Source organism: Aegilops tauschii, chromosome 7, assembly GCF_002575655.3.
Source record: "Aegilops tauschii subsp. strangulata cultivar AL8/78 chromosome 7, Aet v6.0, whole genome shotgun sequence".
In the NCBI taxonomy this organism is placed as follows: Eukaryota; Viridiplantae; Streptophyta; class Magnoliopsida; order Poales; family Poaceae; genus Aegilops; species Aegilops tauschii.
The window spans coordinates 48,294,362-48,313,761 of NC_053041.3; positions in this window are offsets into that span (position 1 = coordinate 48,294,362).

Below are 19,400 nucleotides of genomic sequence, written 5' to 3' on the forward strand. Positions count from 1 at the left end.
GTTGCCGTGTAGTTGCCACCTACAAAGAGACAGTTGCCACCTACTAACACTAAGCAGTTGCCATGTATGGTCTGGTCTGCTTATAAGCACGCTAGGGCAGTTGCCGTGTACACTGCAAAACGCATGGCAACTGGCAGCTTGGGTGTGGAGAGAGGAGACGGGCGTGTGGGCGAGATGGCAAATGCCCACACACCAGCCCTTGTGCGTGAGTGAAAACTGGCGTGTGGGCGAACTGCTAAACGCCCACACACCAGCCCCTCCATGTGGTGAAACAGACGTGTGGGCGACTGGCTGAATGCCCACACACCAACCCAGTCCTACGTGGCACCACAAACATGCCAAGATTCATGCACCCACCACTAGTAAAAAAGGGGCTTTCGTTCGGGCCTGGCCAGCCCATTAGTCCCGGTTCTGCCACGAACCAGGACCAATGAAGGCATTTGTCCCGGTTCGTGAGCCCGGGGGTCCGGCCGGGGCCTCGTGGGCATTGGTCCCGGTTCGTATGGGCCCATTTGTCCCGGTTCTTGGCACAAACCGGGACCAATGGGCCTCGCTCCTGGCCCACAACCATTGGTCCCGGTTCGTGGCAGGAACCGGGACAGAAGGATGGCCATTAGTCCCGGTTCCAGCCACGAACCGGGACAAATGAGTTGCCTATATATACCCCATCGCCGGCGAGCAGAGCACTCCACAGTGCTCTGCTTTTTGCTGGCCGGCGAGGAAGGGCATTTGGGTGCTCTAGCTCACCTCTTATGCATGTGAGGTGTTCGATGAAATGCCCGAGCCACACTAGTTAAGCTTTCTCCTCTCGAAGCTCGACCTCCGAGCTCCATTTTTTCCGAGATTTGTCTAGGTTTAGCGGTCCGTCACGCCCCGTCCTCGTCTTCACCGCCGTCGATCGCCCGCGCCGATCTCGTCGCCGGCACCACCGTGGTGAGCCTCTTGTTCTTATCTTCTTTCTGAAAGAGAAAAAATCTTAAGATAGATACTTGTCTAATTTTCTTACTTTTGACACACAAAATTATATATAATGCACGCAGATGAACCGGCAATGGATGTACGGTGACAGACACACCTCTGAGTACATTAAGGGCGTGCATAATTTTCTCGAAGTGGCTGAGGCAAACAAGCAGAATGGTTTTATGTGTTGTCCATGCCCTAATTGTGAGAATACGAGGTCTTACTCTGACAAGAAAATCCTTCACACCCACCTGCTTTATAAGGGTTTCATGCCACACTATAATGTTTGGACGAAGCACGGAGAAATAGGGGTTATGATGGAAGACAGTGAAGAAGAAGAGGACGATGACAACTATGTGCCCCCTGAATACGATGATGCTGCAACGGGAGAAGCTGAAGATCAAGAGGGAGTTGAAGATCCAGAGGAACCAGACGATGTGCCCGATGATGATCTCCGCCGGGTCATTGTTGATGCAAGGGAAAAGTGCGAAAGTGAAAAGGAGAAGCTGAAGTTCGATCGCATGTTAGAGGATCACAAAAAAGGGTTGTACCCCAATTGCGAAGATGGCAACACAAAGCTCGGTACCGTACTGGAATTGCTGCAGTGGAAGGCAGAGAATGATGTGCCTGACAAAGGATTTGAGAAGCTACTGAAAATATTGAAGAAGAAGCTTCCAAAGGATAACGAATTGCCCGACAGTACGTACGCAGCAAAGAAGGTCGTATGCCCTCTAGGATTGGAGGTGGAGAAGATACATGCATGCCCTAATGACTGCATCCTCTACCGCGGTGCGTACAAGGATTTGAACGCATGTCCGGTATGCGGTGCATTGCGGTATAAGATCAGACGAGATGACCCTGGTGATGTTGAGGGCGAGCCCCGCAGGAAGAGGGTTCCTGCGAAGGTGATGTGTATGCTCCTATAATACCACGGTTGAAACGACTGTTCAGAAACAAAGAGCATGCCAAGTTGATGCGATGGCACAGTGAGGACCGTAAGAAAGACGGGAAGTTGAGAGCACCCGTTAACGGGTCGCAGTGGAGAAAAATCAAGAGAAAGTTCTGGGCTGAGTTTGCAAGTGACCCAAGGAACGTATGGTTTGCTTTAAGCACGGATGGCATTAATCCTTTCGGGGAGCAGAGCAGCAATCACAGCACCTGGCCCGTGACTCTATGTATGTATAACCTTCCTCCTTGGATGTGCATGAAGCGGAAGTTCATTATGATGCCAATTCTCATCCAAGGGCCTAAGCAACCCGGCAACGACATTGATGTGTACCTAAGGCCATTAGTTGAAGAACTCTTACAACTGTGGAATGAAACATGTGTATGTGCGTGGGATGAGCACATGGGGGAAGAATTTTACCTAAAGGCGTTGCTGTTCGTGACCATCAATGATTGGCCCGCTCTCAGTAACCTTTCAGGACAGACAAACAAGGGATACCACGCATGCACGCACTGTTTAGCTGACACCGAAAGTATATACCTGGACAAATGCAGGAAGAATGTGTACGTGGGCCATCGTCGATTTCTCCTGACCAACCATCAATGTCGAAAGAAAGGCAAGCATTTCAAAGGCGAGGCAGATCACCGGAAGAAGCCCGCCATGCGTACCGGTGATCACGTACTTGCTATGGTCCCTAATTTACACGTAATATTTGGAAAGGGTCCCGGCGGACTAGCTGTTCCCAATGACGCTGAGGGACGCGCACCCATGTGTAAGAAGAAATCTATATTTTGGGATCTACCCTACTGGAAAGAGCTAGAGGTACGCTCTTCAATCGACGTGATGCACGTGACGAAGAACCTTTGCATGAACCTGTTAGGCTTCTTGGGCGTGTATGGGAACACAAAAGATACACCTGAGGCCCGGGAGGACCTGCAACGTTTGCACGAAAAAGACGGCATGCCTCCAAAGCAGTATGAAGGTCCTGCCAGCTACGCTCTTACCAAAGAAGAGAAGGAAATCTTTTTTGAATGCCTGCTCAGTATGAAGGTCCCGACTGGCTTCTCGTCGAATATAAAGGGAATAATAAATATTACAGAGAAAAAGTTCCAGAACCTAAAGGCTCATGACCACCACGTGATTATGACGCAACTGCTTCCGGTTGCATTGAGGGGGCTTCTACCGGAAAACGTCCGATTAGCCATTGTGAAGCTATGTGCATTCCTCAATGCAATCTCTCAGAAGGTGATCGATCCAGAAATCATACCAAGGCTAAGGAGTGATGTGGCGCAATGTCTTGTCAGTTTCGAGCTGGTGTTCCCACCATCCTTCTTCAATATCATGACGCACGTCCTAGTTCATCTAGTCGACGAGATTGTCATTCTGGGCCCCGTATTTCTACACAATATGTTCCCCTTTGAGAGGTTCATGGGAGTCCTAAAGAAATATATCCATAACCGTGCTAGGCCAGAAGGAAGCATCTCCATGGGCCATCAAACAGAGGATGTCATTGGGTTTTGTGTTGACTTCATTCCTGGCCTTAAGAAGATAGGTCTCCCTAAATCGCGATATGATGGGAGACTGACTGGAAAAGGCACACTAGGAGCGGACTCAATAATATGCAGGGACGGGCATTCTTGGTCTCAAGCACACTACACAGTTCTACAAAACTCTACCTTGGTGACCCCGTATGTCGATGAACACAAGAACAGTCTGCGCTCCAAACACCCGGAGCAGTGTGACGACTGGATTACATGTGAACACATCAGGACTTTCAACAGTTGGTTGGAAACACGTCTCAGAGGTGACAACACTGTTTGTGATGAGCTGTACTCGTTGTCCAGGGGACCATCTTGGACTGTATTGACTTACAAAGGATACGAGATAAATGGGAATACATTTTACACGATCGCCCAAGATCAAAAGAGCACCAACCAAAACAGCGGTGTCCGCTTTGATGCAGCAACCGAGAGGGGAAAGGACACACATTATGGTTACATAATGGACATATGGAAACACTACGGACATGATTTTAAGGCCCCTTTGTTTAAGTGCAAATGGGTCAATCTGTCAGGAGGCGGGGTACAGGTAGACCCACAGTACGGAATGACAACAGTGGATCTGAACAATCTTGGGTACACTGACGAACCGTTCGTCCTAGCCAATGATGTGGCATAGGTTATCTATGTGAAGGACATTTCTACCAAACCAAGAAAAAGAAAAGATAAGGAAGCGAATACATCATATGATGAGCCAAAGCACCACATAGTTCTTTCAGGAAAAAGGGACATCGTGGGAGTGGAGGGCAAGACAGACATGTCTGAAGATTATGAAAAGTTTCATGAAATTCCTCCCTTCAAAGTCAAGGCTGATCCAAGCATCCTGATAAACGATGAAGATTATCCATGGTTACGACGCAATAAGCAAAGCACACAAGCAAAAAAAAAGTGAATATTTTCTCTCCACAACTATTATGATGATACCATGCCAACTTTCAACCTTTTCGTCGTTCATTTGAAATGCCTATTGTAACAGACGAGTTTCCGTAAGAAATCTTGATACTTCGAAACAAATTGTCCGTTTTGTACACGAAGTGCATCCAGTTTTTGCCGTAACCTTCTCAACTTTCTTGCACATGCTATATGGGTGAAATGATGATACCATGCCAATTTTCAACCTTTTCGGAGTTCATTTGAAATGCTTTTCAATTTCCGGGTCTTATAGCTCAAAAAAGCAGTAAATGCATGAAAAATAATAAAATGCATAAAACTATAATATTTGTTATGATCAACTAAAAAACTTATATAAACCTCTAGTATTTTTGAAACTAAAATTAAATAAAATTTATGCAACTTATATTAATAAAGTATTTTTTGTTCAAAACATTAATAGCAAAAAAGAATTTAATAGCAAAAAAATTAACAAAATCTGGTTTTGATTAAAACAGATATTTAAAACAGATAAAATTTAATACAATATATAAGTAGAAACCAAATAAAAAAATAAACTTTAATAACATAAAGCAAAAAGAATTATCATAAAGTGAAATAAATAAGTAATTGGAAACAAAATAAAATAAATAAGTTTTTTGTTGTAAGTAGAAACAAAACAAAATAAATAAAGCAAAAAAGAAAACAAAAAAACAGGAAAAAAATAAAAAATATGCCACCTACTGGGCCACCACTGCCTGAATACGACTAGAAACCAACCCATGGGCCAGGATTCAGGCCAGCAGAAGGCCCAGTAGGCCCATCAGGCATAGCAGTGTCAATTAGGCCCGTAAGCCTGCAACGGAGAGGAGCTCGAGAGGGGTGCGGCAGTGGGGTTTATAAACCACTGCGCGCCCCTCTCAACTAGCGAGGTGGGACTAAACTTTCGACGCGGGCGCAGCAGCACAAGGCATTTGGTCCCGGTTGGTGGCACTAACCAGGACTAAAGGGGTGCATTGGTACCGGTTCATGGCACTAACCGGTACGAATGCCACCCTTTAGTCCCGGTTGGTGCCACCAACCGGGACCAAAGGCGCCGCTTCCCGCACCAACCGGGACTAAAGTGTGGCATTGGTACCGGTTGCTGTCACGAACCGGAACGAATGCTTCATCTATATAACTAGCACTTATGAAATTTTTCATTCAGTTCGTCTTCCCTGCCCGACGCCGCCGCCAGGCTGCCCCTATGCGCCTCGCCGTCGCCGCCGTCGCCCTTGCCTCCGACGCCGTCCCGCGCCGCCCAGACGACGTCGCCGCCCCGCGCCCCCTGCCTCCTCACCGCCCGTCACCGCGCCCTCACCGTCGCCGTCGCCGCCCCCTGCCTCCTCATCGCCCGTCGCCGCGCCCCTCACGTCGCCGTCGCCGCGCCCCTCACCGTCGCCGTCACCGCGCCCCTCACCGTTACCCCTGTGCCCTGCCTCCTCGTCGTTCGCCGCCCCGTTCCGCAGTGAGCTCCACATATGAATTTCCTAATTTGGATGTGTAGTTAATTTAGATGTGTAGTTTAGATGTGTAGTTTAGATGTGTAGTTAATTGAGTTATTTTATTTGTTCATAAATGAATAATATGCAAAAGTTAGAATTTTTTCTGTTCATAGATTTTTTTGGTGATATTATTGTTGAATATGCAAATGTTTGTGTGCTCATATATATGCAAAGAATATGTCAATTTTTTTATAGAATTTTTATGATTTTTTTCTGTTGTAATTTTGTTCATATAATTTTTATTTTGTTCGTAGAATTTTTATGATTTTTTCCTGTTGTAATTTTGTTCATAGAATAAGAAGAGAAAGTGTTTAATATAATTAGTTAGAAAAATAATAGAACTAGTTAAACTAGTTTATTTTTAATTAGTAAGTACTACTTTATTCTATTTATAGTAAGTGCTTAGTAGTTGAACTAGTTGATTTAACAAAACTAGTTTATTTTACTATAGAAGTAGTTTATTTTTAGCAAGGCAATTAATAGAACTAGTTTATTCTTTTAGTTAAAGCAATTATTCCTGCATCGACGTCGACGATGCCTATCCCGCATCCTCGTCGTCGACTCGGCGGAGGAGGTCGGCTTGATCAGAGAGGCCATGTCCGGGACTGGGCTCCGCCGGGCTGGTTTTGGGAGGTGCTACCTTCCGGGGGCGTAGGTTGGTGAGGAGCCAGCCCGTCGTTGACCCGATCCTTGTTTGGTAGCGGTCGCGTGGGCCAGTGATGGTGCCGAGGCTTCCGGACACCGCGGAGGTGGTACGTCACCGTGTCAGCGAGGAGGACGAGCACGTCCGTCGCTACATGGCTGCATTGGAGGGCAGGTTCGACAATACCTGGCAGGTTCTTCAGGGATCTCACTGGAGCGATCCTGTGATGGTTCCTTCTCTTTGGGTGTCCACCGCCCGCGCCGATACCCGTCGGGCGCTACGGTTCTAGCTGTACTGGCGAGGCTATATGTATGATAGTATTCGAGGTGTATTAGTGATAATATTCGACGATGTACGGACGCATGGAGATGATGTAGTTTTGCTTATAATTGAATGCATCCTAATTTGAATACTACTTTATTTTGCGATTTGATTTTGCTTATTGAATGCTCAAATTGGAAAACTACTCCTAATTTGAATGCTAAAATTGGAGAGCACTATGCAAGGCGTATGCATATGATTAGTTGATAGCTTATAGGGTTTTTGTTTTCGCAGAAATCTAGGAGCCCCCGGCCCCTCCATCATCTCCACCTTCGTCCCCGTCACCGACCCCCTCCGACATCGAGGTGAGACCAGCCAAATCCTCTTTTAGAAAGATAATTAAACGATATTTCGGGTTGACTTTAAGCCTGTCGAGTCTCCACCATATATGAGAGGACGAAGAATCCCGACTGTTGACGTGGGGGTAGCTTCTCCTTCGTTCCCGTGTGCTAGACAATTTGGTGTAATGCACTCGGGAACGAAAGGAGGAGCTACCATCACCGACGGTCGCAAATGTCAGAGAGGAATCAGTGAGGGAGAGTTCCACCATATATATATATATATATATATATATATATATATATGAGAGGACGAAGAATCCCGACTGTTGTCGTGGGGGTCGCTTCTCCTTCATTCCCGTGTGCTAGACATTTTGGTGTAATGCACTCGGGGATGAAAGGAGGAGCGACCATCACCAACGGTCGAATGTATACACCACGTGAGCTGAGAGTTTTCAACAAAAGACTCGACAGACCGATAGTCAACCCGTGATGAATAATAATGATCTAACTTAGGTTTTTTAGTACATATATTTAATTGTAGATGTTTAATATTTGAATTATGAACATAGGAAATGTCGTACTCGGACGACGTAAGTCTCCCGGGGGAGTGCGACTGGTGCCACGACGACCGAGGTCAGTGCGACAGGCCTCACCTGGACGAGGATCGGCACTTCAGCATTAAGCTGGAGGAGACCTTCGATGTTGAAACGGTACGCAACGACGACCAGTGTTATTTTTTCGTAATTAAGCACGACTTCAAATATTTCAACGTGTACTTTTCATCTTTTACAATTCGACTAGCTTATCCCATGCCATGCAAGACACTATGTCTTGGAGAGGATGGGTTTTGAAGACCATGAAAGTTTCGAAACAAAGAAAATTCACCTAAGGACCCATCATGGTGTGGATTTTGAAGTAAAGCTCTACAATTCTGAGAGCGTAACCCATTTTGGTTGCAAAAAATGGGAAGCACTTTGCAAAATGTATGGTTTTGATGAGGGTATGCTTGTCACCATGGATCTTGGTGATCCTGACATCGACCAAGACAATATGGACATTTGGGTCCTTGTTGATACGCCTCCAGTTCTACCGCTATGTGAGTTTCTCAAACATAGTTAATTATTAACTAATTTATATTGTTTATTTTAAAATAGTTGACAGCTTATTTCCATTGACAGCTTATTTTGATTGTTCAAACAATGTGCGGAACATGGTAGACAAAACCCACCACACTGATGGCTCCGAATTAACTTATCAGGAGAAAAATCATCTGGTCGGATTTTGTACTGATATTGAGAATTACAATATCTACAATCAAACTCCTCAACATTATGGTCAATACGTGCCACTAGTGCACGTGTTGAACTACGGTAACTACCATGGAGATACCTTGGTAAGATTTTTTTTTACTATTACGACATCCGTGCATCTTTTGCATACTTCTGAAACTAGTACATCATTGCTAACTATGAAGTTATTACTATGTTTTTCAACAGAGAATCCCAGAGGATTGTGTGCCTCATTTGATGTATCAGAATGGCAGCCTTCGTGTTTTGAACATATATCCAAGTCATCCTACGAATCTCAACTGTCCATACCGGATTTCTAAAAGAAGTGGAGACATGCTAATCAGAGAATGGAAAAAATGTATGGACAGTCGTAAGGAGGTTCTTGGAAGCAAAAGGAAGCGCCGCGCAAGAATTGGAGACAGGATGATCGTCTCCATTCTCCATAATGGAGAGTCAGGTCTATATTGTTTTATGCTATTTTACCTTAAATAGGGTATTTAGGTCCTGCATAATACTGATGATCATGTGCTAAGAACAATCAAGTAGGGTTGAGTTCTGTTGGGGAACGTAGTAATTTCAAAAAAAATCCTACGCACACGCAAGATCATGGTGATGCATAGCAACGAGAGGGGAGAGTGTTGTCTACGTACCCTCATAGACCGAAAGCAGAAGCGTTAACATAACGCGGTTGATGTAGTCGTACGTCTTCATGATCCGACCGATCAAGTACCGAACGCACGACACCTCCGAGTTCAGCACACGTTCAGCTCGATGACGTCCCTCGAACTCCGATCCAGCCGAGTGTTGAGGGAGAGTTTCGTCAGCACGACGGCGTGGTGACAATGATGATGTTCTACCGACGCAGGGCTTCGCCTAAGCACCGCTACGATATTATCAAGGTGTAATATGGTGGAGGGGGGCACCGCACACGGCTAAAAGATCGTTGATCAATTGTGTGTCTATGGGGTGCCCCCCTGCCCCCGTATATAAAAGAGCAAGGGGGGAGGCGGCCGGCCTAGGAGGAGGGCGCGCCAAGGGGGGAGTCCTACTCCCACCGGGAGTAGGACTCCTCCTTTCCTTGTTGGAGTAGGAAAAGGGAAGGGAGAAGGAGAAAGAAGGAAGGGGGCGCCCCCCCTCCCTAGTCCAATTCGGACTAGTCCATGGGGAGGGGTGCGGCCACCCTTTGGGGCCTTTCTCTCCTTTCCCGTATGGCCCATTAAGGCCCAATACGAATTCCCGTAACTCTCCGGTACTCCAAAAATACCCGAATCACTCGGAACCTTTCCGATGTCCGAATATAGTCGTCTAATATATCGATCTTTACGTCTCGACCATTTCGAGACTCCTCGTCAAGTCCCCGATCTCATCCGGGACTCCGAACTCCTTCGGTACATCAAAAATCATAAACTCATAATAAAACTGTCATCGTAACGTTAAGCCTGCGGACCCTACGGGTTCGAGAACTATGTAGACATGACCGAGACACCTCTCCGGTCAATAACCAATAGAGAAACCTGGATGCTCATATTGGCTCCCACATATTCTACGAAGATCTTTATCGGTCAAACTGCATAACAACATACGTTGTTCCCTTTGTCATCGGTATGTTACTTGCCCGAGATTCGATCGTCGGTATCTCAATACCTAGTTCAATCTCGTTACCGGCAAGTCTCTTTACTCGTTCCGTAATACATCATCCCGCAACTAACTCATTAGTTACAATGCTTGCAAGGCTTATAGTGATATGCATTACCGAGTGGGCCCAGAGATACCTCTCCGACAATCGGAGTGACAAATCCTAATCTCGAAATACGCCAACCCAACAAGTACCTTTGGAGACACCTGTAGAGCACCTTTATAATCACCCAGTTACGTTGTGACGTTTGGTAGCACACAAAGTGTTCCTCCGGTAAACGGGAGTTGCATAATCTCATAGTCATAGGAACATGTATAAGTCATGAAGAAAGCAATAGCAACATACTAAATGATCGAGTGCTAAGCTGACGGAATGGGTCAAGTCAATCACATCATTCTCCTAATGATGTGATCCCGTTAATCAAATGACAACTCATATCTTTGGCTAGGAAACATAACCATCTTTGATCAATGAGCTAGTCAAGTAGAGGCATACTAGTGACACTCTGTTTGTCTATGTATTCACACATGTATCAAGTTTCCGGTTAATACAATTCTAGCATGAATAATAAACATTTATCATGATATAAGGAAATAAATAATAACTTTATTATTGCCTCTAGGGCATATTTCCTTCAGTCTCCCACTTGCACTAGAGTCAATAATCTAGTTCACATCGCCATGTGATTTAACATCAATAGTTTACATCACCATGTGATTAACACCCATAGTTCACATCGTCATGTGATCAACAGCCAAAGGGTTTACTAGAGTCAGTAATCTAGTTCACATCGCTATGTGATTAACACCCAAAGAGTACTAAGGTGTGATCATGTTTTGCTTGTGAGATAATTTTAGTCAACGGGTCTGTCACATTCAGATCCGTAAGTATTTTGCAAATGTCTATGTCTACAATGCTCTGCACGGAGCTACTCTAGCTAATTGCTCCCTCTTTCAATATGTATCTAGACCGAGACTTAGAGTCATCTAGATTAGTGTCAAAACTTGCATCGACGTAACCCTTTATGATGAACCTTTTGTCACTTCCATTATCGAGAAACATATCCTTATTCCACTAAGGATAATTTTGACCGAAGTCCAGTGATCTACTCCTAGATCACTATTGTACTCCCTTGCCAAAATCAGTGTAGGGTATACAATAGATCTGGTACACAGCATGGCATACTTTATAGAACCTATGGCCGAGGCATAGGGAATGACTTTCATTCTTTTTCTATCTTCTGCCGTGGTCGGGCTTTGAGTCTTACTCAATTTCACACCTTGTAACACGGGCAAGAAACTCTTTCTTTGACTGTTCCATTTTGAACTACTTCAAAATCTTGTTAAGGTATGTACTCATTGAAAAAACTTATCAAGCGTCTTGATCTATCTCTATAGATCTTGATGCTCAATATGTAAGCAGCTTCACCGAGGTCTTTCTTTGAAAAAAAAACTCCTTTCAAACACTCCTTTATGCTTTGCATAATAATGCTACATTATTTCCGATCAACAATATATCATTCACATATACTTATCAGAAATGTTGTAGTGCTCCCACTCACTTTCTTGTAAATACAGGCTTCTCCAAAACTCTGTATAAAACCAAATGCTTTGATCACACTATCAAAGCGTTTATTCCAACACCGAGAGGCTTGCACCAGTCCATAAATGGATCGCTGGAGCTTGCATATTTTTTTAGCACTTTTAGGATTGACAAAACCTCCTGGTTGCATCATATACAATTCTTCTTTAATAAATCCATTAAGGAATGCAGTTTTGTTTATCCATTTGCCATATTTCATAAAATGCGGCAATTGCTAACATGATTCAGACAGACTTAAGCATAGATACGAGTGAGAAACTCTCATCGAAGTCAACACCTTGAACTTGTCGAAAACCTTTTTGCGACAATTATAGCTTTGTAGGCAGTAACACTACTATCACTGTCTGTCTTCCTCTTGAAGATCCATTTAATCTCAATGGCTCGCCGATCATTGGGCAAGTCAATCAAAGTCCATACTTTGTTCTCATACATGGATCCCATCTCGGATTTCATGGCCTCAAGCCATTTTGCGGAATCTGGGCTCACCATCGCTTCTTCATAGTTCGTAGGTTCGTCATGGTCTAGTAACATAACCTCCAGAACAGGATTACCGTACCACTCTGATGCGGATCTTGATCTGGTTGACCTACGAGGTTCAGTAATAACTTGATCTAATGTTTCATGATCATTATCATTAACTTCCTCACTAATTGGTGTAGGTGTCGCAGAAACTGGTTTCTGTGATGATCTACTTTCCAATAAGGGAGCAGGTACAGTTACCTCATCAAGTTCTACTTTCCTCCCACTCACTTCTTTCGAGAGAAACTCCTTCTCCAGAAGGATCCATTCTTAGCAACGAATGTCTTGCCTTCGGATCTGTGATAGAAGGTGTACCCAATAGTCTCCTTTGGGTATCCTATGAAGACACATTTCTCCGATTTAGGTTCGAGCTTATCAGGTTGAAGTTTCTTCACATAAGCATCGCAACCCCAAACTTTAAGAAACGACAACTTTGGTTTCTTGCCAAACCATAGTTCATAAGGCGTCGTTTCAACGGATTTTGATGGTGCCCTATTTAGAGTGAATGCAGCCGTCTCTAAAGCATAACCCCAAAATGATAGCGGTAAATCAGTAAGAGACATCATAGATCGCACCATATACAACGTTCAGACACACCATTACGTTGTGGTGTTCCGGGTGGCGTGAGTTGCGAAACTATTCTGCATTGTTTTAAATGTAGGCCAAACTCGTAACTCAAATATTCTCCTCCACGATCTGATCGTAGAAACTTTATTTTCTTGTTACGATGATTTTCAACTTTGCTCTGAAATTCTTTGAACTTTTCAAATGTTTCAGACTTATCTTTCATTAAGTAGATATACCCATATCTGCTCAAATCATCTGTGAAGGTGAGAAAATAACGATATCCGCCACGAGCCTCAATATTCATCGGACCACATACATCTGTATGTATGATTTCCAACAAATTTGTTGCTCTCTCCATAGTACCGGAGAACGGTGTTTTAGTCATCTTGCCCATGAGACACGGTTCGCAAGTACCAAGTGATTCATAATCAAGTGATTCCAAAAGTCCATCATTATGGAGTTTCTTCATGCGCTTTACACCGATATGACCTAAACGGCAGTGCCACAAATAAGTTGCACTATCATTATTAACTTTGCATCTTTTGGCTTCATTATTATGAATATGTGTATCACTACGATCGAGATCCAACAAACCATTTTATTGGGTGTATTACCATAGAAGGTTTTATTCATGTAAACAGAACAACAATTATTCTCTAATTTAAATGAATAACCGTATTGCAACAAACATGATCAAATCATATTCATGCTCAACGCAAACACCAAATAACACTTATTTAGGTTCAACACTAATCCCGAAAGTATAGGGAGTGTGCGATGATGATCATATCAATCTTGGAACCACTTCCAATACACATCGTCACATCATCCTTAACTAGTTTATGTTCATGCAACTCCCGTTTCGAGTTACTACTCTTTAGCAACTAAACCAGTATCAAATACTGAGGGGTTGCTATAAACACTAGTAAGTACACATCAATAACATGTATATCCAATATACCTTTGTTCACTTTGCCATCCTTCTTATCCACCAAATACTTGGGGTGGTTCTGCTTCTAGTGACCAGTCCCTTTGCAGTAGAAGCACTTAGTCTCAGGCTTAGGTACAGACTTGGGCTTCTTCACTTGAGTAGCAACTTGCTTGCCGTTCTTTTTGAAGTTCCCCTTCTATCCCTTTGCCCTTTTCTTGAAATGTGTGGTCTTGTTAACCATCAACACTTGATGCTCTTTCTTGATTTCTACCTTCGTCGATTTCAGCATCGCGAAGAGCTCGGGAATTACTTTCGTCATCCCTTACATACTATAGTTCATCACAAAGTTCTACTAACTTGGTGATGGTGACTAGAGAATTCTGTCAATCACTATTTTATCTGGAAGATTAACTCCCACTTGATTCAAGCGATTGTAGTACCCAGACAATCTGAGCACATGCTCACTGCTTGAGCTATTCTCCTCCATCTTTTAGCTATCGAACTTGTTGGAGACTTCATATCTCTCAACTCGGGTATTTGCTTGAAATATTAACTTCAAGTCCTAGAACATCTCATATGGTCCATGACGTTCAAAACGTCTTTGAAGTCCCGATTCTAAGCCGTTAAGCATGGTGCACTAAACTATCAAGTAGTCATCATATTGAGCTAGCCAAACGTTCATAACGTCTGCATCTGCTCCTGCAATAGGTCTGTCACCTAGCGGTGCATTAAGGACATAATTCTTCTGTGCAGCAATGAGGATAAACCTCAGATCACGGATCCAATCCGCATCATTGCTACTAACATCTTTCAACACAAATTTCTCTAGGAACATATCAAAATAAACATATGAAAGCAACGACGCAAGCTATTGATCTACAACATAATTTGCAAAATACTACCAGGACTAAGTTCATGATAAATTTAAGTTCAATTAATCATATTACTTAAGAACTCCCACTTAGATAGACATCCCTCTAATCCTCTAAGTGATCACGTGATCCATATCAACTAAACCATGTCCGATCATCACGTGAGATAGAGTAGTTTCAATGGTGAACATCACTATGTTGATCATATCTACTATATGATTCACGCTCGACCTTTCGGTCTCCGTGTTCCGAGGCCATATCTGCATATGCTAGGCTCGTCAAGTTTAACCTGAGTATTCCGCGTGTGCAACTATTTTGCACCCGTTGTATTTGAACGTAGAGCCTATCACACCCGATCATCACGTGGTGTCTCATCACGAAGAACTTTCGCAACGGTGCATACTCAGGGAGAACACTTTTATCTTGAAATTTTAGTGAGAGATCATCTTATAATGCTACCGTCAATCAAAGCAAGATAAGATGCATAAAAGATAAACATCACATGCAATCAATATAAGTGATATGATATGGCCATCATCATCTTGCGCTTGTGATCTCCATCTCCGAAGCACCGTCATGATCACCATCGTCACCGGCGCGACACCTTGATCTCCATCGTAGTATCGTTGTCGTCTCGCCAACTATTGCTTTTACGACTATCGCTACCGCTTAATGATAAAGTAAAACAATTACATGGCTATTGCATTTCATACAATAAAGCGACAACCATATGGCTCCTGCCAGTTGCCGATAACTCGGTTACAAAACATGACCATCTCATACAATAAAATATAGCATCATGTCTTGACCATATCACATCACAACATGCCCTGCAAAAACAAGTTAGACGTCATCTACTTTGTTGTTGCAAGTTTTACGTGGCTGCTACGGGCTTAGCAAGAACCGTTCTTACCTACGCATCAAAACCACAACGATAGTTTGTCAAGTTGGTGCTGTTTTAACCTTCGCAAGGACCGGGCGTAGCCACACTCGGTTCAACTAAAGTGAGAGAGACAGACACCCACCAGTCACCTTTAAGCAACGAGTGCTCGCAACGGTGAAAACCAGTCTCGCGTAAGCGTACGCGTAATGTCGGTCCGGGCCGCTTCATCTCACAATACCGCCGAACCAAAATATGGCATGCTGGTAAGCAGTATGACTTATATCGCCCACAACTCACTTGTGTTCTACTCGTGCATATAACATCAACGCATAAAACCAGGCTCGGATGCCACTGTTGGGGAACGTAGTAATTTCAAAAAAATTCCTACGCACACGCAAGATCATGGTGATGCATAGCAACGAGAGGGGAGAGTGTTGTCTGCGTACCCTCGTAGACCGAAAGCGGAAGCGTTAACACAACGCGGTTGATGTAGTCGTACGTCTTCATGATCTGACCGATCAAGTACCGAACGCACGGCACCTCCGAGTTCAGCACACGTTCAGCTCGATGACGTCCCTCGAACTCCGATCCACCCGAGTGTTGAGGGAGAGTTTCGTCAGCACGACGGCGTGGTGACGATGATGATGTTCTACCGACGCAGGGCTTCGCCTAAGCACCGCTACGATATTATCGAGGTGTAATATGGTGGAGGGGGGCACCGCACATGGCTAAAAGATCATTGATCAATTGTGTGTCTATGGGGTGCCCCCCTGCCCCCGTATATAAAGGAGCAAGGGGGAGGCGGCCGGCCTAGGAGGAGGGCGCGCCAAGGGGGGAGTCCTACTCCCACCGGGAGTAGGACTCCTCCTTTCCTTGTTGGAGTAGGAAAAGGGAAGGGAGAAGGAGAAAGAAGGAAGGGGGCGCCCCCCCTCCCTAGTCCAATTCGGACTAGTCCATGGGGAGGGGTGCGGCCACCCTTTGGGGCCTTTCTCTCCTTTCCCGTATGGCCCATTAAGGCCCAATACGAATTCCCGTAACTCTCCGGTACTCCGAAAAATACCCGAATCACTTGGAACCTTTCCGATGTCCGAATATAGTCGTCCAATATATCGATCTTTACGTCTCGACTATTTCGAGACTCCTCGTCAAGTCCCCGATCTCATCCGGGACTCCGAACTCCTTCGGTACATCAAAACTAATAAACTCATAATAAAACTGTCATCGTAACGTTAAGCGTGCGGACCCTACGGGTTCGAGAACTATGTAGACATGACCGAGACACCTCTCCGGTCAATAACCAATAGCGAAACCTGGATGCTCATATTGGCTCCCACATATTCTACGAAGATCTTTATCGGTCAAACCGCATAACAACATACGTTGTTCCCTTTGTCATCGGTATGTTACTTGCCCGAGATTCGATCGTCGGTATCTCAATACCTAGTTCAATCTCGTTACCGGCAAGTCTCTTTACTCATTCCGTAATACATCATCCCGCAACTAACTCATTAGTTACAATGCTTGCAAGGCTTATAGTGATATGCATTACCGAGTGGGCCCAGAGATACCTCTCCGACAATCGGAGTGACAAATCCTAATCTCGAAATACGCCAACCCAACAAGTACCTTTGGAGACACCTGTAGAGCACCTTTATAATCACCCAGTTACGTTGTGACGTTTGGTAGCACACAAAGTGTTCCTCCGGTAAACGGGAGTTGCATAATCTCATAGTCATAGGAACATGTATAAGTCATGAAGAAAGCAATAGCAACATACTAAACGATCGAGTGCTAAGCTAACGGAATGGGTCAAGTCAATCACATCATTCTCCTAATGATGTGATCCTGTTAATCAAATGACAACTCATGTCTATGGCTAGGAAACATAACCATCTTTGATCAACGAGCCAGTCAAGTAGAGGCATACTAGTGACACTCTGTTTGTCTATGTATTCACACATGTATCAAGTTTTCGGTTAATACAATTCTAGCAGGAATAATAAACATTTATCATGATATAAGGAAATAAATAATAACTTTATTATTGCCTCTAGGGCATATTTCCTTCAGGTTCGATGACTATGAGGATGATGATCGTATGAATTGTTATTAATAACAAGTAGAAGTTGTATGATGATGATTAGTAGGACTTGTTATTATGATGATGCATGATGCGAGCATGAAGAGTTATTATATATCTGTGGGTGAAATGAACATGGATTGGATTGAAGTGAAGGCAACATGCATGTGGTGCATGTCGAAAGTAGTACAATCCAAACTTGATCAAGTTAGGATTAGTATTACTTTCGACATGCACCACATGTTGCATCACTTCAATCTAAGTCATGTTTAGGCATAGCAGTAGCAGTAGCACGGAGATAAGAGAGGACACATCTCTCTATTAGCTACCTATAACAACCTAAATTAACCCCCAAAACCCCTAAACCACCTCCTTTCAAAAAAAACCAGCCCCTGAAATGCTGACGCGTGGAAGCTTATTGGTCCCGGTTGGTGCTACCAACCGGGACCAAAGGCCCTCCTGCCTGGGCTCGCCGGAGCGGCCACGTGGAGGCCCATCTGTCCCGGTTGGTATAAGAACCGGGACTAAAGGCCTAGGGCATTAGTAACGACCCTTTAGTCCCGGTTCCCCAACCGGGACAGATGGGCCTTATGAACCGGGACAAATGGCCCTTTTTCTACTAGTGCACGAACGCACGCGGATCCACGCGTATGGGCGAGATGCAAACGCCCACACGTGTGGACGTTAGTGTTTCCGTAAAATAAAGATTCACTTACAAGAAACTTAAACATCGATATTACAAAAATATAAACATCGATATTACAGGATTGAAAAGGATAGGATAATTCTATGCAAAAAATCAGTGCTTGTCCCTCACCATTAAGAAAAAAGAGACAGATCACCTCTTCACCTGAGCTCGACACGGCTTCATCGCTCATCAGCAGCTTTACGGGCCTCCAAAGTAGTTCGCCTAAAGCAAAACCATTGTCATTGAAAGAATTCGGCCGGGGCAACGTGTCCCTAGACACGCCATCGAACTACGGAACTGACACCCCCGCACAACTACGACGTCGGAGGAGGAAAACCAGAACTGTCAGCCTTCAACCAAAGCCCAACACAAGATGCACCATCTTCCAACTATCACTTGTGTAGACAACTGTCTGCGCATACTTCTGGACGACAAAACCTCCCTGCTCCTGTTGGGGAACGTAGTAATTTCAAAAAAAATCCTACGCACACGCAAGATCATGGTGATGCATAGCACCGAGAGGGGAGAGTGTGTCCACGTACCCTCGTAGACTGAAAGCGGAAGCGTTAGCACAACGTGTTGATGTAGTCGTACGTCTTCACGATCCGACCGATCAAGTACCGAACGCACGGCACCTCTGAGTTCTGCACACGTTCAACTCGATGACGTCCCTCGAACTCCGATCCAGCTGAGCTTTGAGGGAGAGTTCCGTCAGCACGACGGCGTGGTGACGATGATGATGTTCTACCGACGCAGGGCTTCGCCTAAGCACCACTACAATATAATCGAGGTGGATTATGGTGGAGGGGGGCACCGCACACGGCTAAGAGATCAAGAGATCAATTGTTGTGTCTCCAAGGGGTGCCCCCCTCCCCGTATATAAAGGAGTGGAGGATGGGGAGGGCCGACCCTCTATATGGCGCGCCCTAGGAGGAGTCCTACTCCCACCGGGAGTAGGATTCCCCCCTTCCAAGTAGTAGGAGTAGGAGTCAAGGAAAGGGAAGAGGGAAGAGAAGGAAGGAGGGGGCGGCGCCCCTCCCCCTAGTCCAATTCGGACTAGTCAATGGGGGGTGCGCGGCCTGCCTCTCCCTCTCCCCTAAAGCCCAATAAGGCCCATATACTTCTTCCCCCGTATTCCCGTTGATGGGGAACGTAGCAGAAATTCAAAATTTTCCTACGTGTCACCAAGATCAATCTAGGAGATGCTAG